Source organism: Geotrypetes seraphini, chromosome 3 (assembly GCF_902459505.1).
Source record: "Geotrypetes seraphini chromosome 3, aGeoSer1.1, whole genome shotgun sequence".
NCBI classification, from domain to species: Eukaryota; Metazoa; Chordata; class Amphibia; order Gymnophiona; family Dermophiidae; genus Geotrypetes; species Geotrypetes seraphini.
This window is the reverse complement of record NC_047086.1, coordinates 411,171,773-411,197,025: the sequence shown is the minus strand read 5'-3', so window position 1 is coordinate 411,197,025 and position 25,253 is coordinate 411,171,773. Positions and strand designations below refer to the sequence as shown.

General features: G+C 42.8%; 1 protein-coding gene across 1 annotated transcript in view; it reads left to right on the top strand.

Moving 5' to 3' along the window:
• PTK7 (protein tyrosine kinase 7 (inactive)) overlaps positions 1–25,253 on the top strand; it is a 373,613-nt gene that overhangs the window by 112,953 nt on the left and 235,407 nt on the right.

Below are 25,253 nucleotides of genomic sequence, written 5' to 3'. Positions count from 1 at the left end.
ACCCTCCCCTCCTATCATTCCTCTATATGAATATTAAAAAATATACCTCCCCCCTCCCAAACATTAGACGGTGTAAATTTCAATAGAAAAAGTAATGTAATGTAATTTATTTCTAATATACTGCTAAACTCTGTTAGGATTCTAAGTGGTTTACAGAAAATAGACAATAGGGTGCATTAAAATTATAAGTAATATAGGTTTACAGAGAAATATACATTAAAGGATACAATAAAAATAAGATAAATAAATAAAGAATAGGTACTTTGAAATTCCCTTACTGTCCCGAAGGCTCACAATCTAACTAAAGTACCTAAGAACAAACAAATTAGCAAAATAATAGAGAGGAAATTAAAGATAGAGGAAAAAAATGAGATATGAAGCATCCTAATAAGAATACATTGAACTCTCAATACCAAACTGTTAAAAAACAAACGTACATTCCAAAATAATAATGTAATGGAAAGAAACTAATTAAATAGAAAATAATTTTAAGAATTAAATCAAATATAGAAATGTAAAAAAGAAAAATAAACATTAGAAGTGAGGAAAAAAGAAAAGGTAGAGGAAGGCATATGAATAGAATGGAAAGAGAAACAGTTAAACAATAGAATTCTAAGAAATTTTAAATGAAAACTAAACTGGTGTTTACTCATTACAATAAGAAGTTAATGGCTCCCAAATTTTATTAAATTTCTTATAGTTCCCTTGTTGTATAGCTATTGTTCTTTTCATTTTATATATGTGACATAATGAGTTCCACCAGAAATTATAATTGAGTCTACTGTAATTTTTCCAATTATAAATGGAATAGGTTGAATATTTATGTAAGCTTTATGGGCCTAATTCTAAAAGCAGCATCCCGATTGTAGGCGGTGGTGGGCATCCCACTATCGTCTAAAGTTCTCCTGTCTAGCCCCACTGATGTGCTGAATGGCGACTCCTGTCATTATCAATAAAAGTTTATTGTTATTTGATGATATTTGGCTCTTTTTCCTCATAGACATACCAAATAGTACTGTATCATAAATGCCACATGCTTTTCCAGTAAACAATTTACTTGATCCCAAATTGAGTTCCAAAAGGCTAAGATAAAGGGACAATAAAACAAAAGATGATCCAAAGTCCCTACTTCAAGATTACACTGCCAGCATCTATTAGACTTTGAACCATTTAACTTTTGTATTCTAACTGGGGTCCAAAACGCTCTATGCAGAAGAAAAAACCAAGTTTATCTCATAGATGCCGACATTGTACATCTCATCCTCCAAGACCAAATTTGTGGCCATTGAGAAGCTGAAATTTGATGCTTAATCTCAATGCTCCAAATATCTCTAAGACCATTTTTGGGTTTCTTTTTAACAGATTCACTTATAATTTATACCAATGAGCGGCCTACCTGAATGGCCTGCTTCAGTTGCAGCCACCTAAAACTTTGTGATAAGACCATATTTAAAATAACATCATTTAAAGTCCAATGCTTCCAGATGATCTTAAATCTGCCAATTTGAATCATGGGGTTTAGCCATATGGTTTGATTTGTTGATTTACTAATAGGAATATTTGTTAGGTTGCTGACAAATCTTCAGGTTTTCCATGTGTCCATTAAAATTCTATTATCTTTATACAGTCTAGGCATCTTGATACTAAGGACATGACAAAGATGTAAAGGAAACATGAATCGCCATTCCAAATATAACCAATCCGGGGTGTAATCAATGAGCTCAGGGAGGACCCAAATACATACCTTGACGTAAAATATAGGCTTGATGGTACCTATAAAAGTTTGGAAAATTTACCCCACCCTCCTTAATTGGTTTTTGTAAAGATAATAGAGCGATTCTAGGAGTTTTACCTAGCCAAACAAATTTTGTAAGAATAGAATTCAATTTTTAAAAAAAATTCTTTATTCATTTTAAAACTGACAAACAAGTGATAATATTAAAATATTACATTACTAATAAAATATACATCACTTGACATTCTTATACATATAATCCATTAAAGTAGAAATTATAACCCTTTCCCCCCCACCCAACAATTCTTCAATGAAAATTTTCATAATACATACAGAAATCCAATCATTAAATTTTTTATAAAAAGACCCCTGAAAAAAAACTGGTATGATTCCCATTGGATAACAAACTACAGGCAATATCATCATTTTAACAGTTTGAACTCTTCCCCACCAAGATAAATGCAAAGGATTCCACTGCTCACACATTTCTGTTACCTTTTTTAATATAAATTTTTCATTCTCTTTCACTGTATCTTCTAGTGTGTTTTTAATCCAAATACCTAAATATTTTAGTCCATCTTCCTTCCATACAAATGAGAATGTATCAAACAAACTCCTTGTACAATGTACATTAAGTGGAAGAATTTCAGATTTACTCCAATTTATCTTATATCTTGAGAATTTTCCAAATTTTTCTATCAATTCCAACAAACATGGAATGGTAATTTTTGGATTTCTCAAATGAAATAATATATCATCTGCATATGCAGAGACTTTATATTCCCAATCTTTACGGGAAATACCCTGTATCCCCTTTGCTTGTTGAATAGCTAATAATAAGAGTTCTAAAACAATATCAAAGAGCAAAGGAGATAATGGTCAACCCTGTCTAACTCCCCTATGCAAATTGAAACGTTCTGATAAATTATTATTAATATATAATCTTGCCATAGGGGAGCTATACAAAGTTTGAATCATTTGTATAAATCCCGAACCTATACCAAACCATTCCAATGCCTGATACATGAATGTCCATTCCACTCTATCAAAGGCTTTCTCTGCATCCAAAGATACCATAAAAGCTGGATCATTTTGTTAAATTTAATGTGTGAAAAGCCAACCTGGTATTATTAGATGAATGTCTGTTCGCAACAAATCCAGTTTGATGCACATCAATGATAAAAGGGAGAGCCTTAGCCAACCGCATTGCCAATGCTTTGGCTAATAATTTTCCATCCACATTAATTAAAGAAATAGGTCTGTAGTTTGAAACCAAAGTAGGATCTTTATTTGGCTTTGTCAAAATAGTCAAGGATTCTGCCATAGTACCTGCAATGCAACCTTTACTTAATTGAGACTGATACAATTTTAATAATAAAGAAGTTTGAAATGATTTATAAAACTCCACTATAAAACCATCCCCACCTGGAGCGGATCCAACTCTAAGAGACTTCAATGCTGTTTCTAATTCTTCTAAACTTTTTTTTATGTGATCAGGAACTTTCGGACCATCAATAAGTTTTAAAAATTCTAAACCATCTTGAGTTCTATCATTATAAGACTCGGAAGAATACAGGTCTTTATAAAAACTTAAAAATTAATTTAAAAGAGTGTGTGTATTTCCTTTTTCATCCTTTATTGCTATAATTTTTGTTCTTCTTTTCTTTGCTTTAAGATAATTTGCCAGTAATCTTCCCGCCTTATTAGAATTTCCATAATACAAGGTTCACTGAGAAAATAAATCTTTCCTTACTAATTTTGAAGATAATTCATTATATTTACCCTTTGCTTTTAAAAGAGCCTGTTAAGTGTCTTGTTCCCATTTATCTACTAATTTAGATTCCAAATGTTTAGTTTCTTTTTCCAAATTAGAAAATTGTTGTCCAAGTTGTTTTTTAATATATGCAGAATATGAAATATTACCTCTTTTTTTTTTAATTTATTTATTTATGAATTTTTAAAAATTTTAACAAGCATTACAATCTTGTACAGAAAAGTACGATCAAGAAAACATATCATTGATTATTCTCAAACTTGAAAATAAATCAAAATTACATCAAGATTACATAAAAGGTAATAAATCCGACTTAATCATACACTAGTCCTCAACAATGGATCCAAGATTAAGGAATTAGGAGTAAATATAGTACGATAAGAAATTTAACCAAAACACGTCATCTGATGCTGAAAGAGAGCTTAATTAATTGATTAAGACACAGATGTTTCTCCTTTTTCTAGGCGCTTCATAGAGAGGAAAGCAGTCAGATGAGACGGTTCAAAGAAAATATATTTAAGGGAATTATATCTAATTACACACTTACAAGGATATCTAAGAAAAAATAATCCCCCCATCTGGGTCACACCAGGTTTTAACAATAAAAATTCCCTCCTTCTTTTCTGAGTTTCTCTCGAAACATCAGGATAAACTTGAATATGGAAGCCAAGGAAATCCCTGGATCTATTTTTGAAGAAAAGTTTAAGAATCCAATCTCTGTCCGGAGCCAAAGCTACAGTCAGTAAGAGAGTGGCTGAACTAGCCACCTCTCTATCAGATTGTTCCAATAAAGCTGTAACATCCAAAGGATTTTCCTGTGGTCTGCCATCACCATCTTTTTTTTGAGAGTCCTGATTTTTTCTATTGGGCAAATAGTACACTCTTGACAATGGTGGAAATGAACCCTCTGGAATTTTTAAATTTTCCAGAAAGTAACGTTTTATCATTTCTCCTGGAGGAATTGACGCAACCTTCGGAAAATTAATCAAACGCAAATTATTAAACCGACTATTATTTTCAAGTACTTCCAATTTTCTTCTCATATTAAGGTTATCTTTCACAATCAAATCTTGGTTGCTCTTTAACATTTTTAAGTCCTTCTTCTTGAATCTCAGTTTTTATAAGTACAATGTCCTGTTTAACAATTTTAATTTCTTCTTTCTGAACTTGTAATTCTTTATCCAAATTCTTTATCTGAGGACTGAGAGAATTACCCAAACTAGAGACCAAATCCCATAAGGATTCCAATGTAACCTCAGGGGGTCGGATAGGGGCAAAGGAAAGTACCTGTGCAATATTAGTTAGTTCATCTGAGTGTTTTACCTCCCTTGAGCCTTGTTGACCCTCAGACATAGTTGTCCCGGTCGCTGGTTCTCTTACAAGGAGAAATTCCCCTTGTGCTGTTCCCTGTAGCAAGCCCTCCGCTTCGCTGGCCTCTCGAGAGGAAAACTCTGCCTCTTCAGACATGCTCTCCTCCCTCGGAGAGCTAGCTCCCAGCGGCAACGGCTGTAGGGGAGGTGTCCTGACGTCGGGGCTTAGCGTGACGTCCAGCCCGGGGGTATCCGCCGAAGCACTCCTCTCAGCCGGCGCCCCGTCGGGCAATTCCCCAAACGACTCGGCTCGCTTTGAAGACGTCGGAAAATGTCATCGACGGTAAGGACTGCGGGGCTCGAGCGCTGGGAGGCTCCACCAACGCTTCTACCCCTTCTCTTCGGCATTATTGCAGTAAGGAAAAAAAGACTCCCTCCAGCGTCTTTTCAGCAACAGATGGCGGCAGCCATCTTGGATGAGCGTTCCCAATATTACCTCTTATAGTGGCTTTAAATGCATCCCATAATATTTCTGTGCTAATATCTTGTGAAGTATTTATTTGAAAAAATTCAATTATCTTCAATTTAAACTCTTCAAGGAAGATTGAATCAGCAACCAATGTATTATCAAACCTCCATATTGATCTATTTTTATCCTTATCTTCAAGTTTAAAATCAATCCACACCCCTCCATGATCAGATAAAATAATTGGATCAATGGAAGCTTGTGTCACTTGTTGTATCAGTGAATTTGATACAAAAATATAATCTATTCTTGAAAATGACTTATAAACTTGTGAACAAAAAGAAAATTCCTGATCATTAAAATGAAGTATTCGCCATATATCTTTCAAATCACAAGATTGTGCCAAATTATCTAACCCTAATGATTATATATTTTTACTTGGTTTTTTATCCATAAAAGAATACATTACAGCTTTAAAATCTCCAGGGGTTCGGTGAGTCAGTCTCGCGGGTTTGGCGGAGGTCAAAACACACCTCCGACTCATATAGCGCTTCGGTCACGTTCAATCATCTATCAGTTATTCAGTGATTTTGATCAACTGATCGTGTACTCGGTTTCTTGATCTATCAATCTGTAACTAACGCCTTATATACATCAATCAATTCCTGATCAAAATTTGTGATTTAACTGATAGATGATTGAACGTGACCGAAGCGCTTATGATTCGTGATGATACGCCCCGCTTGTCCATAATTGGCTGCAGGTGATCACGCAACATCGCTTGGCCTATCTGTGCTGCAGGGGATTTGATGCGCACAGTAGTCGAATTGTAACTGTTGTGATGGTACGTCGTGTGATACCTATCTTAATATTTTAATCCCTTACTAACTATGTCGAGCAAAATACGAAAGTGGTCGGACGAATATGTACAATATGGATTCACATGTATAACGGAACGTGATGGGAGTCAGCGTCCTAATTGCATGATTTGCAATGCCAAGTTGAGTAATTCTAGCCTAGCTCCGGCAAAACTAAGGGAACACTTCCTTAAGCTGCATGGAGATGGAAAATACAAGAACACAACGCTCGCTGAATTCAAGGTGAAGAGAGCAAGATTCGATGAAAAGGCTACTCTGCCTGTTCTCGGCTTTCTACCCATCAACAAACCAATCCTCACAGCATCGTACGAAGTTGCTTACCTGATCGCAAAGCAGGGCAAACCACGCACCATTGGTGAAACACTCATAAAACCAGCTGTGTTGAAGATGGCGAATATCATGCTGGGAAAAGCGGCTGAAGTTCAGTTATCTGAAATTCCTCTTTCAAATGACATCATCAGCAACAGAATAGAGGACATGAGCAAAGACATCTTGGCTCAAGTAGTTGCAGTTATCCCAGGACAAGCAGGCAGCATATTCCCACACATGGGTGACGTCAGCAACGGAGCCCCGCAGCGGAAAGCCTCGAAAGCAAACTTGCTTGAAGATCTCGAATTTTCGAGTGCTGCATCGCGTATGCGCGCGTGCCTTCCCGCCCGAACTAGGGGGTGCATCTCCTGTGAGGATCCTCAGTTCAACGTTTTCCGCGGAGCTGAGAAGACTTGTCGACTTAGTTCCCGTAGCGTTGTGCCTTCTCTTTACCGCGGCTGAGTAAATTTAGTTATTCTATTCGGTCGCTGTGTTTTTCTTTTGTTTTGATTGTAAAAGTAAAAAAAAAAACAAAAAACAACAATTTCAGTTTTGTTTTTTTGTGTCGGGTGGGGAGATTGAGGCCTAGGCCTCTCTCCCTCGTTCTCGACACGGACTTTGTCCTTTCTATGTCCCGGCCTGTTACCGGGTTCAAACGGTGTTATCAGTGTGGCAGGACTATTTCCATAACTGACCCCCATAGTTGGTGTATGCTCTGCTTAGGGACTACCCATCGTCCAGAAGATTGCCTTCGCTGCCTCACTCTTCAACCTCGTGCTTTTAAGCGCCGCTGCGACAGGTTCTTCGAGCTTTTCCCTCGAATGGAGCCCGAAAAAGCGGTGGCCTCGGCCTCGGCATCTGCGAAACCCTCCACTTCGGGGCAAGCCTCGACTACGAAGACTTCGACTTCGCCTCCTCTGCAGGCCTCGGCCTCGAAGACCTCCGGGTCCTCGGCCTCGAAGGCCTCCTCGGTGTCCTCGAAGCCTGGATTGGGGGGTAAGTCTCCTGCTTCCTTTTCAGGTACCATTCCTAAGAAGGCAACGGAGTCTTGTACCTCGCAACCTGGGGCTCCAGGTTCAGCTCCGTCTTCTAGACCGTCCTCCAAACGTGCTTCCAAATTGAGGGAATACTCTCCTCCGAGGTCGCCCTCATTGGAACGCACGAAGCCTCCGGGGACTCCGAATCCCTTGGTCTCTGTCCCCATGTTTGAGGACATGCTTAAGTCAATTTTGACGACGCAAATTTCTTCGATTGTGGCTCAGTTGGTCCTGACCTCGACCTTGGCTTCACAAGTCCAGCCTGAGCAGCAGCCTCTGCCTCGTCGGCGGTCTCCTTGTCGCAGGTCTCGGTCTCGGATCTCTTCCTCGGACTCTTCACCTGACCGAGCTTCTAAGAAGTCTTTACCTCGATCGAAGCACCGCTCTAAGTCTTCGAAAATTCCTTCCTCGAGGAGCTTGAGGCCTTTGGATCTCCATTCGAAGCATGTGCCTCGCTCCCAGAGTACTGTTGCCTCCTCTGTTTCATCGAGGCATTCCAGGTCGAGGACTCCACCTTCGAGACTTTTGCCTCGGGATCTATCTCCTCTTGAAAAGCCTCGCACTCCGCGCACTTCTCCGTCTCGGAGTCTTAAGCGGAAACATTCCACCACTCCGCCTCTGACTGGTAGTGCGGCGTCCTCCATTACTCTACGTCTCGATTCAGAGTCTGTTTCTCAATATTCCCGCGAGGCTTCCCCATCTTTTTCAGTGGCGCCTCGTTCTCGTTCTGCCTCGCCTCAGGAAGCCTCTACATCGAAGTCTTCTTCCTTTGCGAAGTTTGTCTTCGATATGGGCCAGGCCCTTAATATCGATTTGCATTCGGATTCAAAGTACACACCTGAATACTTGGCAGATATGGAGCTTTCCCATCCTCCAAAGGAGACTTTGCGTCTGCCCATGACACTGGTGCTGAAGCAGACTTTCCTGCGGAATATGGAAACTCCTTACTCTGTGACGGCGATCCCGTCTAAGTTAGAGTCTCGATATCGCACTGTGCCGTGCAAGGGTTTTGAGAAATCACAACTTTCTCACCAATCTTTAGTGGTGGAATCATCCCTGAAGAAAGCTCATCCTTCTAAGGTGTCTGCCACAGTTCCACCAGGGCGTGAAGGTCGCACTATGGACAAATTTGGGCAAAGACTTTATCAAAATTCGATGATGACTAACCGAATTCTAAATTACAACTATGTCTTCACTTCTTATTTTAATTACTTTTTGAAGCAGTTGTCATCCTTTTGCCCAGACTGGCCCAGAGAACGCCTTGCTGAGTATAAACAAATTATTCAATCTCTCTCACAATTGCGTCTCTTCATGTTGCAGGCATCTTATGATGCATTTGAGCTTTCTTCTAGGGTATCGGCGTTCGCGGTGGCCATGCGCCGTCTCGCCTGGCTCAGAATAGTGGACATGGATCCCAACTTACAGGATCGGTTAGCGAACCTGCCGTGCCAAGGTTCTGAGCTTTTTGATGACTATTGAGGCAGCTACTAAACGGCTCTCTGAGCATGAATGCTCCTTCGCTTCTCTTCTTCGGCCTAAACCAAAACCTTCTGCGACTAGGGCTTACAAGCCTCCGGCTCGTCGCTACCCTATGAAGTCCACGCCAGCTTTCTCCAGGCCTCCACCTAGACGGCCTCAACAACAGAGGCCTCAGAAGTCCCAGACGCCTGCTCCAACCAAACCCGCTCCGTCTTTTTGACGGTCCAGTGGTGAACATTCCAACCTCCTTGCATCCAAACTCCTCCCTGCCCATCGGAGGTCGCCTTTCCCTTTTTACATCTGTCTGGGAAACCATTACATCGGACCTCTGGGTCCTCACTGTCATCCGCGAGGGATACTCTCTACGCCTGCTTCAGGTGCCGCCAGATCATCCTCCAGGAGAGTGTCTTTCCAGTCTCTCGCAACTCCCCCTTCTTCTTCAGGAGGCTCAGGCACTTCTTCGCCTTCGAGCGGTGGAGGAGATTCCTCCTTCCGAACACAATCTGGGGTTTTACTCCAGATACTTCCTGGTTCCCAAGAAGACGGGGGATTTACGACCCATTCTGGATCTCCGTGCTCTCAACAAATTCCTAGTCAAAGAGAAATTTTGCATGCTCTCCCTTCCGATTTTGAACTCTCTCATGGATCAAGGAGATTGGATGTGCTCACTGGACCTCAAAGAGGCTTATACTCACATTCCTGTTCATCCAAATTTTCGCAAATATCTCTGGTTCAAGGTGGGGAACCTTCATCTTCAATACAGGGTTCTTCCGTTTGGCTTAGCGACCTCTCCCAGGGTCTTCACCAAATGCCTAGTCGTAGTGGCTGCAGCCCTCCGGGCTCGGGGCCTTCAGGTTTTTCCTTACCTCGATGATTGGCTTATCAAAGCCCCTTCTCTTCTAGGGGTTACTCAAGCGACCCTTCAGACTATTTCTTTTCTTCAAAGTCTGGGGTTTCATATCAACTTTCCAAAATCTCAGTTGGTTCCAACTCAATCGATCCAATTTATTGGCGCCGTGTTGAACTCTGTTCACATGAGAGCTTTCCTTCCTCTCAATCGTCAAGACACTCTCCTACGCCTTTGTCATCAAGTAGTTTCCCTGTCGACTCTCACGGCTCGACAAATGATGGTCCTACTCGGGCATATGGCGTCGACGGTGCATGTGACTCCCTTTGCAAGACTCCACCTTCGCATTCCTCAGTGGACCCTGGCGTCTCAGTGGCAACAGGCCCTAGATCCGCCTTCTCGTCGTATAGCGGTGACGCCTTTATTAAAGAAGTCTCTCCGCTGGTGGATGCTCTCTTCCAATCTTTCCAGAGGGTTGCAGTTTCACCATCTTCCTCATCAGAAGGTACTTACAACAGATTCGTCCGACTACGCATGGGGAGCCCACATAGATGGTCTCCGTACGCAAGGGTTGTGGACCGCCACAGATCGTCGATGTCACATCAATCTGTTGGAACTCAGAGCTATCTTTCTTGCTCTCAAAGCTTTTCTTCACCTCCTTCACGACCAAGTAGTCCTTGTTCGGACGGACAATCAAGTAGCGATGTATTATGTCAACAAACAGGGCGGGACGGGTTCCAACTCCCTTTGTCAGGAAGCTCTGAAGTTGTGGCATTGGGCGATTTCTCACAACATCCTCCTTCGTGCTGTCTATATCCAGGGACAACAGAATTGTCTTGCAGACAAATTGAGTCATCTGCTTCTCCCTCACGAATGGACGCTCAACTCCCCCACACTTCGTCAAGTATTTGCGCGATGGGGAACTCCTCGGGTGGATCTCTTTGCGTCTCCCGACAACTTCAAACTACCTCTGTTTTGCTCCCGCATTTTCTCGCCTCTTCGTCTCGAGGCGGATGCTTTTCTTCTAGACTGGAGGGGTCAGTTTCTTTATGCCTTCCCTCCGTTTCCTCTGATTCTCAAAACTCTTGTCAAACTAAAGTCGGACCATGCCACGATGATTCTCATAGCACCCCGGTGGCCCCGACAACCTTGGTTCTCTCTTCTTCTTCAACTCAGCATCAGGGAACCTCTTCTTCTTCCAGTTTTTCCTTCTCTGCTCACTCAGTCAGGGGTCTTTACTTCATCCCAACCTGCAGTCTCTTCACTTGACTGCTTGGTTCCTTTCAACTTGACAGATTCTTCTCGATTCTCTCAGTCTGTTCAGGATGTCTTTCTAGCTTCCAGGAAGCCATCCACTCATCAATGTTATGGTCAAAAATGGACCAGGTTCTCGGCATGGTGTTTCACTCATAGTCTTCAGCCGAAATCTTCCCCTTTGTCTTCAGTTCTGGATTATTTGCTTCATTTATCTCAGTCAGGCCTTCAATCCACATCTATTAGAGTCCATCTTAGTGCAATTGCTGCTTTTCATCAGCCTTTGGATGGGAAACTGCTCTCGGCACACCCTCTAGTTGCTCGTTTTATGAAGGGTCTTTTTAATCTCCATCCACCAGTTACACCGCCTCCTGTTGTATGGGATCTTAAGGTTGTTCTGGCTCAACTGATGAAACCTCCTTTTGAACCTATTGACTTGGCTCATTTTAAATATCTTACTTGGAAAGCTGTATTCCTGATTGCCCTCACTTCGGCTCGTCGAGTCAGTGAGTTGCAGGCTTTGGTCTCGGACCCGCCTTTCACAGTTTTTCACCATGATAAGGTGGTTCTCCGTACACATCCTAAATTCTTACCTAAAGTAGTATTTGATTTTCACATAAATCAATCTATTGTGCTACCAGTATTTTTTCCTAAACCAGATGTTCACATATAAAATGGGGGGAACACCACTAGGGGTTAGTAACCTGGAGAGAGACCTGGGAGTGATGGTAGACGCAACACTGAAGGCATCGGCGCAATGCGCCACAGCCTCTAGGAAAGCAAACAGAATGCTGGGTATCATTAAGAGGGGTATTACGACCAGGACGAAGGAAGTTATCATGCCGCTGTATCGTGCAATGGTACGGCCGCATCTGGAGTACTGTGTCCAGTACTGGTCACCATACCTCAAGAAGGACATGGCGGTACTTGAGGGAGTACAAAGAAGAGCAACCAAACTGATAAAGAGAATGGAAAATCTCCCATATACCGACAGATTGAAGCAGTTGGGACTTTTCTCCCTGGAGAAGCGAAGACTTAGAGGAGACATGATAGAAACCTTCAAGATCCTGAAGGGCATAGAAAAAGTAGACAGAGACAGATTTTTCAAATTAAGGGGCACCACAAGTACAAGGGGGCATTGGGGGAAATTGAAAGGGGACAGGTTTAGAACAAACGCTAGGAAGTACTTTTTCACTCAGAGGGTGGTAGATACATGGAACGCACTTCCAGAGGCTGTTGTGGACAGGAAAACACTAAATGGATTCAAAGAAGGTTTGGATAGATTCCTAGAAGAAAAAGGGATTGGGGGGTACAGATAGGTATAGACCATTGCTCAGGCAATGGACCTGATGGGCCGCCGCGGGAGCGGACCGCTGGGCAGGATGGACCTATGGTCTGCCTCAGCGGAGGCAACTTCTTATGTTCTTATGTTCTTATTCTCACCCTGGTGAGGCGTCTCTGCATACTTTGGACTGTAAACGTGCGTTGGCGTTTTACCTTCAACGTACTCAACCTCATAGGACATCTCCTCAACTTTTTATTTCTTTTGATCCAAATAGGTTGGGTCGTCCTGTCTCGAAGCGTACCATCTCCAACTGGATGGCTGCTTGCATTTCTTTCTGCTATGCTCAGGCTGGTCTTCCTCTACAAGGTCGAGTGACGGGCCACAAAGTTAGAGCTATGGCGGCTTCTGTCGCTTTCCTCAGATCAACTCCTATTGAGGAAATTTGTAAGGCTGCCACTTGGTCCTCGGTTCACACTTTCACCTCTCATTATTGTCTGGATACTTTATCCAGGAGGGATGGCCATTTTGGCCAATCTGTTTTGCAAAATCTTTTTTCGTGAATTGCCAACTTCCCTCCTCCCTTTTTTACTTAGCTTGGAGGTCACCCATGTGTGGGAATATGCTGCCTGCTTGTCCTGGGATAAAGCACAGTTACTTACCGTAACAGGTGTTATCCAGGGACAGCAGGCAGATATTCCCACAACCCACCCACCTCCCCTGGTTGGCTTCTTGGCTTGGTATCTGAACTGAGGATCCTCACAGGAGATGCGCCCCCTAGTTCGGGTGGGAAGGCACGCGCGCATGCGCGATGCAGCACTCGAAAGTTCGAGATCTTCAAGCAAATTTGCTTTCGAGGCTGTCCGCTGCGGGGCTCCGTTGCTGACGTCACCCATGTGTGGGAATATCTGCCTGCTGTCCCTGGATAACACCTGTTACGGTAAGTAACTGTGCTATCTGATTTCAAGCCCGGCAAAATTCAGCCTTGAACTCGACGAAACCACAGACGTTTCCAATCTAAGCCAGCTTGCAGTATTCGTGCGCTATGTGAAAGACGACGTGATAAAGGAAGATTTTTTATTTTGTAAGCCTCTTACAACAACAACTAAGGCAACTGATGTGAAGAAACTTGTGGATGACTTCTTCAAAGACAACAATCTTTCGTGGGATATGGTTTCTGCAGTTTGTTCGGACGGAGCTCCAGCCATGCTCAGAAGAAAGTCCGGTTTTGGTGCGCTAGTGAATGCCGATGCACCACACATCATTGTTACGCATTGCATTCTGCACAGGCATGCGTTGGCAACAAAAACCTTGCCTCCAAAACTGGCAGAAGTTTTAAAAATTGTTGTGGAATGCGTGAACTATGTGCGAAATAATGCTCTGAAGCACCGCATCTTCAAGGAGCTGTGTAAAGAAATGGGATCTGAATTTGAGGTACTTCTGTACCATTCTAACGTTCGGTGGTTATCCCGGGGACAGGTGCTGAATCGTGTTTTTGCCATGCGTGTGGAATTAGCTCTGTTTTTGCAAGAGCAGCAACATTGTCATGCAGATTGCTTCAAAAATTCTGAGTTCATTCTCATTTTAGCGTACATGGCTGATATCTTTGAAGCTCTCAATCATCTCAATAAGCAGATGCGGGGTGGTGGAGTCAACATCATTGAAGCGGAAGAAAACCTGAAAGCTTTTCAAAAAAAGCTACCATTATGGAAACGACGAACAGAAAACGATAACTTCGCAAACTTTTCCCTGCTAGACAACTGTGTAAGTAAGATCGAAGATGTATCTGGAATCTGAAACATTTCTGTACCCGCGGAACTTAAGCAAACTATTGCCACGCTCTTAGATGAGCTTGCAAAGTCTCTCGACGGATACTTCCCTACAAGAGAGTCATATCCAGCATGGGTGAGACAGCCGTTCACGTTTAGTGTTGAGACAACAGATGTCAATGATGAATACCTCGATGAAATCATTGAAATTCAGCAGAGCCAGGTTCAACAGCAACTTTTCAGAACAACAACGCTCTCAACGTTTTGGTGTCAACAATTGGTAACGTACCCTGTTATTGCTAAGAAAGCTCTGGAAATTTTCATACCGTTTGTTACAACATATCTTTGCGAACAATCCTTTTCGAGGATGCTGGACATAAAAACGAAGAAAAGGAACAGACTTTGTTGCGAAAATGACATGAGAGTGGCACTTGTCAAGGTAAAGTCGCGCATTTCTGAACTGGTCTCTGAGGGGCAACAGCAGAAGTCACACTGATTTGCAGTAAATTTCATTATTATGTTATTACTAGTGTTTAAGCCCGTTACATTAACGGGTGCTAGAATATATGTCTGTCTGTCTTTCTTTCTTTATGTCTCTCTCCCTGCTCCTGTTTCTTTCTTCCTTTCTTTCTGTCTTTCTCCCTCCTGCAATTTTTTTCTCTCTCTCCCTGGCACCCTTTGCCTGTCTGTCTTTATTTCTGTGTCTCTCTGGTCCCCTGTCTGTCTTTATTTCTGTCTGTCTCTCTCCCTAGCCTCCTTTGTCTGTCTGTATTTCTTTCTTTGTCTCCCCCCCCCCCACTTTCCTTTGCAGAAGCAGCAGTGCTATTTCCCTTCCCCTCCAGATCCCTGTGAAGTAGTAGCAGCATTTCCCCCCACCCACCCCCCATTCCCTTCTCTCCCCCCCCCACTTTCCTTTGCAGAAGCAGCAGTGCTATTTCCCTTCCCCTCCAGATCCCTGTGAAGTAGTAGCAGCATTTCCCCCCCCCTCCCATTCCCTTCTCTCCCCCCCCCACTTTCCTTTGCAGAAGCAGCAGCGGTATTTCTCTTTCCCTCCAGGTCCTTGCTGAAGCAGTAGCAGCATTTCCCCCACCCCCCATTCCCTTATCTCCCCCCCCCACTTTATTTTGCAGAAGCAGCTGTGATATTTCCCTTCCCCTCCAGATCTCTGAGAAGTAGTAGCAGCATTTTCCCCCACCCACCCCCCATTCCCTTCTCTCCCCTACCACCACTTTCCTTTGCAGAAGCAGCAGTGGTTTTCCCTTCCCCTCCAGGTCCCTGCTGAGTAGTAGAAACATTTTCCCCCACCCCCCATTCCCTTCTTACCTTGAGCTGCCCTGCTCCGTTCGGCCCCTCCCCCTTCCCGTGTGCTGGCCTGCTGCGGCTTGAAGGTTTTTTTCGGCGACTCCTCCTGTTAAAACTCCCCCCCCCTCCCGCAACCGCTCCTGTTCAAAGCGGCCTGCTGAGGTTCGCGGCCGCTGTAACGAACCTCGCAGGCCGCTCTCCAACTCGGTAGCATGTTCCCTCTGACACGATTGCGTCAGAGGGAACGTGCTACCATGTGGAGAGCGGCCTGCGAGGTTCGTTACAGCGGCCGCGAACCTCAGCAGGCCGCTTTGAACAGGAGCGGTAGCGGCTGTTGCAGGAGGATTGGGGGGGGGGAATTCGTGAGCGGCGGCAGGACCATGAGGCGGGATTGAGTTTTTCGGCTTCCCCTATCTGGGGAAACCGCCGTGCCGAACTGAGCTGCGCGTGGGGCCGTAGTAAGCGCGGGGCATGCTGCAGTCTTGGCGGCCACGGACATACGGATCATGGAAGCATGCCGATAAGACTGCGCATGCGCCGCCTACGGTTTTATTATATAGATTATTCGAAATATAGGAGAACTTTTTTGTTTTCAAAATTGATATTATTTTTTCCCTCACTGTATACCTATGTTTTGAATTTGTAAAAATCATATTTTATTTTTCCAATAAAGAAAGGTTCGGTGAACACGCATATGAAACTGGTGGGGTTCAGTACCTCCAACAAGGTTAAGAACCACTGAGCTAGTGGGAGTAATAATTGTTGTGTGTTCTTAAAAAATTCAATTTGGTTCGAATTAGGGGCATAAACATTGAATAAAGCTAAGGTATTATTTCCCATACTCATTTCTACATTAATCCACCTTCCTAAGGGATCAAAATCTATCATTTGAAAAGAAGCTGAACATTTTTTATTTATTAAGATGGCAATCCATGCTTTTTTCCCAACTGCAGGGGCAAAAAAAACAATGTTTCACCGAGAATTTCTTTGATTCTATAGCCAAAAGATGCGTCTCTTGTATATAATATATGTCAGCCTCTTGTTTTTTCAAGAATGCAAGCATTTTTTTTCTTTTTACTGGGTGATTGAGGCCATTAACATTAAGAGAAAAGAGTTTAATCTCCATTATGTAAATTAATTATAATAAAACTCTTCCATTTATCATAGAATAAAATAAATATTAAAATGTGAGTATACACCATTTTCCATATTATTTCATCATGTATAATACACCTCATCAATTCGTTACCACCCCTTTTATTATCACCCTTCCCTCCCTTACCCTCCCTAAATAATGACATTGAAGACTTGGAACCGCACATATAAGATCAGGTAAATTAATATAAATCCCCAACAGACCACAAAAATTAATCATTTATATATTAAAATAATCAATTTTATATTAATCTTATTTGTAATATAATATGAAATCGCAATCAATAAACCCTTGACTTCTACTATCCTTTTATAGTCACTCAATATTGAAGATTATATCTACTAAATAAAATAAGATAAGCCCCTAGGAACTATCTCAAAATAACTATTCAATTATAACCAATTTAATGCGGAAAATAAGAAAGAGCATCAGCTCTGGCAAGCTACATGTACAATATTAGTAAAGTAGGCCAAGAATGGATTTGCCATAAATACAGCAAGCCTGGCCTGTGATGGAGTTAGTGGATACAAATAGGATAAGGTCATAGCATTGAAAATAAAATGAAGAGAACGTTGAGTAGATACCGACACTGGAAACTTGCTTTGAATGTGAAAGTGGAAGATGTAATAGAGCAAACTGACAAATTTGTGGTTTACTTCAAATCTGATATACCGTCAATTCAAAATAGGCCTACTGGTTGTACTTACATTGGTTCATTTTTTAGAGATATACTGTGTGACTGTGTATAGATGCTTAATTGTTTATATATATATATATATATATATATATATTTTTTTTTTTTAAATCTTTATTCATTTTCAATCTTACATCAAGTGTACAAACATCAAAACAGTAAAATTAAACATATCACTTGACAATCTTTCGACTTTATCTTATAATACATAAAATTACCACTCCCCCTCCCATCATTTCCTCTATTATTTTCCCAATATGAAAACTAATATAAAACCTCCTCCTTGCTATCATTAGATGGTGTATATTTCATTAGAAAATGGTATCTACTCATTACAATAAGAATAATTGTTTATATTACATTTTTCTCTGTTTTGCCATTGGATTTTTTGTTTGTCTTTCACTGATTTTTGTATGTTTTTACTGTACCTTGCCTAGATTGGTAGATAGGCAGATTATAAATAATTTTAAATAAATAAAGGAGCTAAAATAAAATAGGAAAGCACAACTGCGTATGGCCAATGAATTAAACACAACCATTCATAAAACAAATTCAGGCAGGCAGTTCACCCATACTGACCCACTTGGTCCTAGCCACCAAAAGCAGCCTGGAAAAAGGTAAGAGTAATAGATCCTCAGGACCTGAAGGCATTAATCCCAGAGCTCTGAACTCAAATATGAATTTAAAATAGAGAAGTCTAGTAGAGAGAGCAGTGGGTGAAAACTAGGGAAGTTAGGATTGAAATCCTGCCGATGCTTCATGTGATTGTTGGCAATCCAATTCCTCTTCTATTGCCTCAGGTAAGAACATGAACATAAAAATTGCCGCTGCTGGGTCAGACCAGTGGTCCATCGTGCTCAGCAGTCCGCTCACGCAGATGCCCCTAGGTCAAAGACCAGTGCTCTAACAGACCAGCCCTACCTGTGTACGTTCCAGTTCAGCAGGAACTTGTCTAACTTCAATAGTAAGCCTCCTGGGGACATTGCTCCTTCTCCCTTGCAGCTGAGTTGTCAATTTGGATCAGCAGCAGCCAGTGGGCATTGGAGTGAGGCCAACCTCCCCAGATCTTCAGGAGGGATGTGGAGAGGATAAAGAAAAAAATGGCAGCATTGTAGCTTCTTCTGGCAGGGCTTTCCCACTCAAGAGTATCTATCGTGGTGCATCTCCATGCTTAGCAGCTATTCATGATTCATTAAAAAAATAAAGAAAGAGAGCCTGGGATTTCTTGCTGCTTTCCTAACTCTGCTTCATACGCATCCATGGAGAGAACATCAGTTGTTCCTTGCAGGGTAGGGGGGGTTCAAGCTTCTCTTTTTGAGATGTGTAAGAGTGGGCATCTATTCTGACAGGGAGTAGGTCTCGCCTCTTTGAATGGGCTTTGTGAAAATTCTGTATGTTCCAGAGTAGTTCAAAGCTGGTTCCAGAGTATTAGGTGTTGTGTACTCTCCTCTGTTAGCTTCAAGACCCAAAGTTTTTCAGCAGGGGTTTTGGTATACCAGGATGTAAGTTATACCTTATGTAGCATTTCCTGGTATCGTCTAGACAGGATGGAAAATTACCCATAATATTTTAAAATCACTTTTGTGCTCTATTTCAAAGGAGATAAGTCTGTTCTATTTTTCTGATACATGAGCTTCTAGGATTCCCCCTGTGCCTAGCCAGGTCTTGTTGCTTTGGATGGCTTCCTCAGTGGTCCTTCTCTGGGCATTCTGGGGAGGACATTGCTTCTCCAGAAGTTCCTTCATCCCTCTATTGGTGGGGAATAGATTTTCAGCAGACTGAGATATATTCTAAACCGTAGGGGTTTAAAGCCAGGAGTAGCAATATTATTTGGGAAACTTTCAACATACAACGATTAGAGTAAAATTAGATGTAAAAGCACAATATGTAATCAAAATGGCAAGCTCAAGATTGGGCTGGCACCCAATCAGGGAGGGTGACTTTTTCAGGTTTTATGTTTAAATCTTTTTTATTAGGAAGCAGACATCAGCAAAACAAACTCCAAAGCACAATACAAATGTTTTCCCCTCCCAAAATGTAGCCATCCACCATGGAGGACTGTACTCTTATATCCTCCACAGGGATACCAAAGCACAAGGACTCCACCCAGTCACCCCTCCCAATTCCCCCCAACCACCCCCCCCCCCGCACCCAAAAACTGTGTACAAACATGTACTAAAACGTATACAGATAGGGCAGTATACAATTGAAGTCTATTCAAAATATGACTACGACTCTCAGCAGACAAAATGTTCAGATATGGAGTCCAGGTGGTAACAAAGTCTCTGCTCCGTCGTCTGGAGGAATAAGCCAGTCGAGCTTCCCAGCCCATCAGCTCATGCAGTCAATTCCTCCAGTACCAAAAGGAGGGCAGCTCGGGAGAAAGCCAGCAAGTCTAGATACACTTTTTCTCTAAAACAATTTTTCTGCAGAAGTGTACCCTGAAAACAAAGAGAAATAAGCAAAGAGCATAGAAAGGGTGGAAACTGAAACAGGTCTCTGCAGGAACTCCTGCAGAAAGGATGCCATAGCCCTCCAAAAAGCCTGGATCCCCTCACAGCTCCAGAGAGCATGAAAATAGGAATTCACCTCAACATTACAGTACCTACATAACTGAGTATCAACACAGCCCATATAATAAGCTTGACTTTGGGGACCATAAGCTCTCAAGATTGTGCAATAGTGGCATTCCCGCAAGTCAGCACCATGGACCAGGCCCGCAGTGCGCCTTAGCACTCCCAGCAAAAAGTCCCCTTGAAGGTCCCTTCCCAAATTGCGCTGCCAAGCCTCCAAAACGGAAAGAAAAACCCTAGGCGGACTGAGCGCCAAGATCTGTCTATGGAAATAAGAGATCAAGACCCTTGTCTCCGGATCCGCCTCCATGAAGGCATGGAAGTGAATCTCAAAGTCCCCCCTCAAGGAGGTTTCCGGGAGGGAGCCCACGTAATGTCTCAATTGACAATAGGCAAAAGGAAGTCCATTCCCGAGACTCCCCGCTGCAGCAGGTCATCACAAGAAAGAAGATTCCCATCCTCTTGCAGAATATGCCTCAGTTGCTCAACTCCCTAAGTCCGCCACCTACTAAAAATTGAAGGGCCAACCCCCAGAGGAAAATCTAGGTTCCCCACTAAGGGCAGCAAAACACTCACATGGGGGTCCTGATTCTACAACCGAAGAATCTTCTACCATGCCAACCATAAAGGCTTCAAAAGAACACTACTCCTGTAGGGGCGCGGCAGCACCGCCAAGGGTGCATGAAGAAGGTAAAGAAGGTGAAGAGTGAAGTAAAAGGATGCTTACTTTACCTTACTGGGGATCTGTCGTGAAGAAAAAAAAAATAAAAATAAAACCCACGAGATTACATTGTATATTCCAAAGCAAATAACTTTTTATTCTAGTAATTAGTATTATAGCAGTATTTGTCAAATCAGAAATAAATCAATTTGGACATATACAATGGAGAGAAAAAACCTCACACCAATAGTGCCGGCATCTTTCTGTAAGCATGGCGCAGCTTCTCTAAAGAAACTCTGCCAGAGCATGGGAGTTTTATACAGAAGGTGTCATAGTCTTAGACAATTCTCCTGGCTGTGAGTATGTATCACCCTATTGGAGAGACCAACTGCCTGTCTAACCCTCTCCTAGTACACGCCTCCATTCTTCCCTGGGGGAAGGGGGGCTGGACAGGCATAGCTTCTAGAACTTTCTTCTTCTTGAAGTTTCCATTCTTCACACGGGTACATCAATATCAGTGCCTCAGGCGCATTAGCCTGGCATCACTTTATCAGTAGTTAGGTTCCTGGATGATGGAGTGTCTTGCTGACTTGGATTTTTTTTCAGCGCTGTCAAATAGCTCATTGTCTTTCGAGCACTGGTTGGTGTTCTTGAGAAACTTCTCAGCAAGAAATCCACACTCACATGCCACACATTAGCATTTCAGCATCTGAACTCGAGCCCTTGACTTTAGCAACTCCAGCAAAATGCAGGAATAGGTCTCACAACCTGTAAAAGTCTCCCATAGGCTCCTGTCATCTATCTAAGGCCTCTCTTGGCAGCTCGAAGAACTGCAGGCTGAGGGCACCACACAAAGGGTGGCAAAGAGAAGAAGAAAAGCGTGGAGAAGCGGATACCCACCCAAAGACTATCTACACTGAACTGAGGTACACTTCACAGCCAGAGGAGGTAGGCACATAAAGGGCAGCATACAGTAGACCAAAAATAAAAAACCACAGGGCAAATGCAGATTCACAGTACATAACAGGCATATAACCCAGAACTTTGATTCATCATACACAGCATGAAAATTGAGATGGCACAGTCTCAGCAGCATGCCATAGCATCTTAAAGAAAAAGTAAAAGTGAATGAAGTAAAAAAAAAAAAAAAAAAAAAAGCACAAGTACAGCATTCAATACAACACATGGGTCATCACTAATTAAAGAGCAGCAGTGAGAATCATTAATAATATGAGAATCATACCATAGGAAACTAGGAAAACAATAAATACATACATACAGGACATATTGGACATGTGTTTCTTTCAGGTTGTAGTACAAGAGGAAAGCAATCAAAATAAAGCATTAAAAGAAACTAATGACTTGGCAGTAAATAATAAAAACAAAAGCACTGGCAAACTGGATAGGTCCATAACGTATCCTAGGCATCACAGGATAAAAACTATAACGGGGTAACTTAAAAAGAAAATACAGGATAAAATAATGAGTCCTTCACAGAAATAATGTCCTGAGCCAAAACTGAAGAAAATATAAAGTCCGGCAAAATGTCAGAAGGGGCATAAACAAAACGTGGTTGAGAAAGTGTCCAAGAAATTTAAAGTTCAGGGTGTGGCGTTTCAAGTCTACCAGTCTCTTTAAACTGGTAAAGTACATACTCGGAACGAAAGGTGTCTGCACATACAGGGAGGGACACACCGGATTGAAAGGAGTCCAGGTGTCATCATCCAGCAGCTGAAGCCCAGTGAGGTGATTCAAAGAAGAGAGAAAGAGAGAGAGCATGTAGTAGTGCTGCCCGATTCAGAGAAAAATATTTCGATTCGATTCAATTCACTGTTAATGACACAGCTTTTTAAGTTTAAACATTTTATTTAACCAAGGCAATATCATATCAAAAATTCCCAGCTTCCATCCCCAGCCCCCCAGACTCACCAGCCCCCCTGCCGATTCCCAGCTTCCATCCCCAGCCCCCAAGACTCATCAGCCCCCCTGCCGATTCTGAGCTTCCATCCCCAGCCCCCCTGCCGATTCTGAGCTTCCATCCCCAGCCCCCCTGCCGATTCTGAGCTTCCATCCCCAGCCCCCCTGCTGATTTCAGCTTCCATCCCCAGGCCCCCTGCCGATTTCAGTTTCCATCCCCAGCCCCCCTGTCGATTCTGAGCACCCCCTGCCGATTATCAGCCCCTCCTGTCGATTCTGAGCACCCCCAGCCGATTCTGAGCACCCCCTGCCAATTCTGAGCATCCCCTGCCGATTCTCAGCCCTCCCTGCCGATTCTGAGCACCCCCTGCCGATTTTCAGCCCTCCCTGCCAATTCTGAGCACCCCCTGCCGATTCTCAGCCCTCCCTACCGGTTCAGTTACTTAATCGACTGGATGTGGAATCGTGGAGAAGAGGAGAAATGCGGAGACAGCCAAAAAATACCCTTTGCTTCCGACTGGTCCACTGCACGAAGTCTGCTCGCTCCCCCTCGACACTCCCACGTCCTTTCATTTCTTCTGATGTAACTTCCGGTTTTGCAAAACCGGAAGTTACATTAGATGGGAACGAGTCCGGCGGCCGGCAGTGAAAAAAGAATGAACTTTAATCGGGATGAATCAGTAAGTCCGTTTTTTTACAAAAACGAACCGATTCGAATCGGGCAGCACTAGCATGTAGCATGTACCCTGTACCGAGTGTGGCAACAAGTGACAATAATAATTCATTTACCTGGTATAGGTATGGCAAGAGAGAGACAGTATTCAGGTACACAATGTTCATAAGAGGACATGGTGATATGTTTGTGTTGCGCACAACTAGTAAGGCATGTAAGAGAGACCATAAGTATTTACTCAGTGTAGTGCACAAAAAAACATGCCAGAAATGTGTGAATTGATCATATCCAGTGAGCACCATGGAATAAACATTTATAAAATCTTTTGTCTTAACAATATAACCCCTAACTAAGCAGCGCTTAGGCCATGAAAACAAGATCTCAAAAGATATTGTGGAATTGAGATAGGAAAAAACAAAAATACAAAAATGGGAATAAAAAACTCCAAAAATGGCCAATGGTATATTTGTTTTCCCCGGGGTACCCCACAAACCAAACAGACAGACAACACGGAGATTACAAGGCACAAACAAACATAGAGCTCCAGGAGGCCTTAAACTTTCTTTCATCCGTCAAGGATTCAGAGCTGAACTTAAATCTGCAAATAAACACAGTTATACAAAAGGAAGAAGAAAAACAACATAGCACTAGACATATTTGTGTGCACACATTAGCAAAGTAAATTTCCATATAACAAATGACACAATAATCTTAAAAAGCATAATCAAATGGTCTGGAGTCTAAATGTCTGCTTGAACTTCTGAAAGAGAAAACAAAGAGTTTAGTGAATTGGCTTCATTGCTCTGCCTATTTCATAGAAACATAGAAAAATGACGGCAGAAAAGGGCCAAAGCCCATCAAGTCTGCCCACTCCAGTGACCCTTCCCCCATGAGTTTGCTCACCAACCTCCTGCCCTTACCTCATTAGAGATCCCACATGAATATCCCATTTATTTTTGAAATCTGCCACGCTGTTGGCCTCAATCACCTGCCGTGGGAGTTCATTCCAATGATCGACCACCCTCTCAGTGAAGAAATACTTTCTGGAGTCCCCATGAAATTTCCCTCCCCTGATTTTCAGCGGATGCCCTCTGGTGGACGAAGGTCCCATAAGACGAAATATATCCTCTTCCACCTCGATACGACCCGTGATATATTTAAATGTCTCAATCATGTCTCCTCTCTCTCTTCGTTCTTCAAGTGAGTACAGCTGCAATTTATTCAGCCTTACTTCATACGGAAGATCCTTGAGCCCTGAGACCATCCTGGTGGCCATCCGCTGAACTGACTCAACTCTCAGCACATCTTTCTGGTAATGTGGTCTCCAGAATTGAACACAATATTCCAAATGAGGTCTCACCATGGACCTGTACAGTGGCATTATGACCTCTGGCATCCTGCTGATAAAACCTCTACGGATACAACCCATCATTTGCCTTGCCTTGGAGGAAGCCTTTTCCACTTGATTGGCAGTTTTCATGTCATCACTAATGATTACTCCTAAATCCCGTTCTTCCGTGGTCCTAACTAAGGTCTCACCATTTAACGTGTAAGTCCTGCACAGATTTCTTTTACCCAGGTGCATCACTTTGCTTTTTTTAGCATTGAAGTTGAGCTGCCAAGTCGATGACCATTGTTCTAATAGTAGTAGGTCCTGCGTCATACTGTCAGGCATAGTGCTTTTACCTACTATGTTGCACAGTTTGGCGTCATCGGCGAACAATGATATTTTTCCTCTGAGCCCTTGGGTCATATCACTTATGAATATGTTGAATAGGATTGGACCTAAGACCGAGCCTTGTGGCACTCCACTGGTCACATCTGATGTTTTGGATGGGGTACCATTTACCATCACCCTCTGAATTCTACCGCTCAGCCAATCCTTAACCCATGCAGCTAGTGTTTCCCCTAATCCCAGCGATTTCAACTTGTTCAATAACCTGCTGTGTGGGACGCTATCAAAAGCTTTGCTGAAGTCCAAATACACTACGTCCAGGGACTCCCCGGCATCCAGTTGTCTTGTTACCCAGTCGAAGAAGCTAATCAGATTTGATTGGCAGGACCTGCCCTTGGTAAATCCATGTTGATGGGGATCACGTAGATTTTCTTCATCCAGTATTGTATCAAGTTTCTGTTT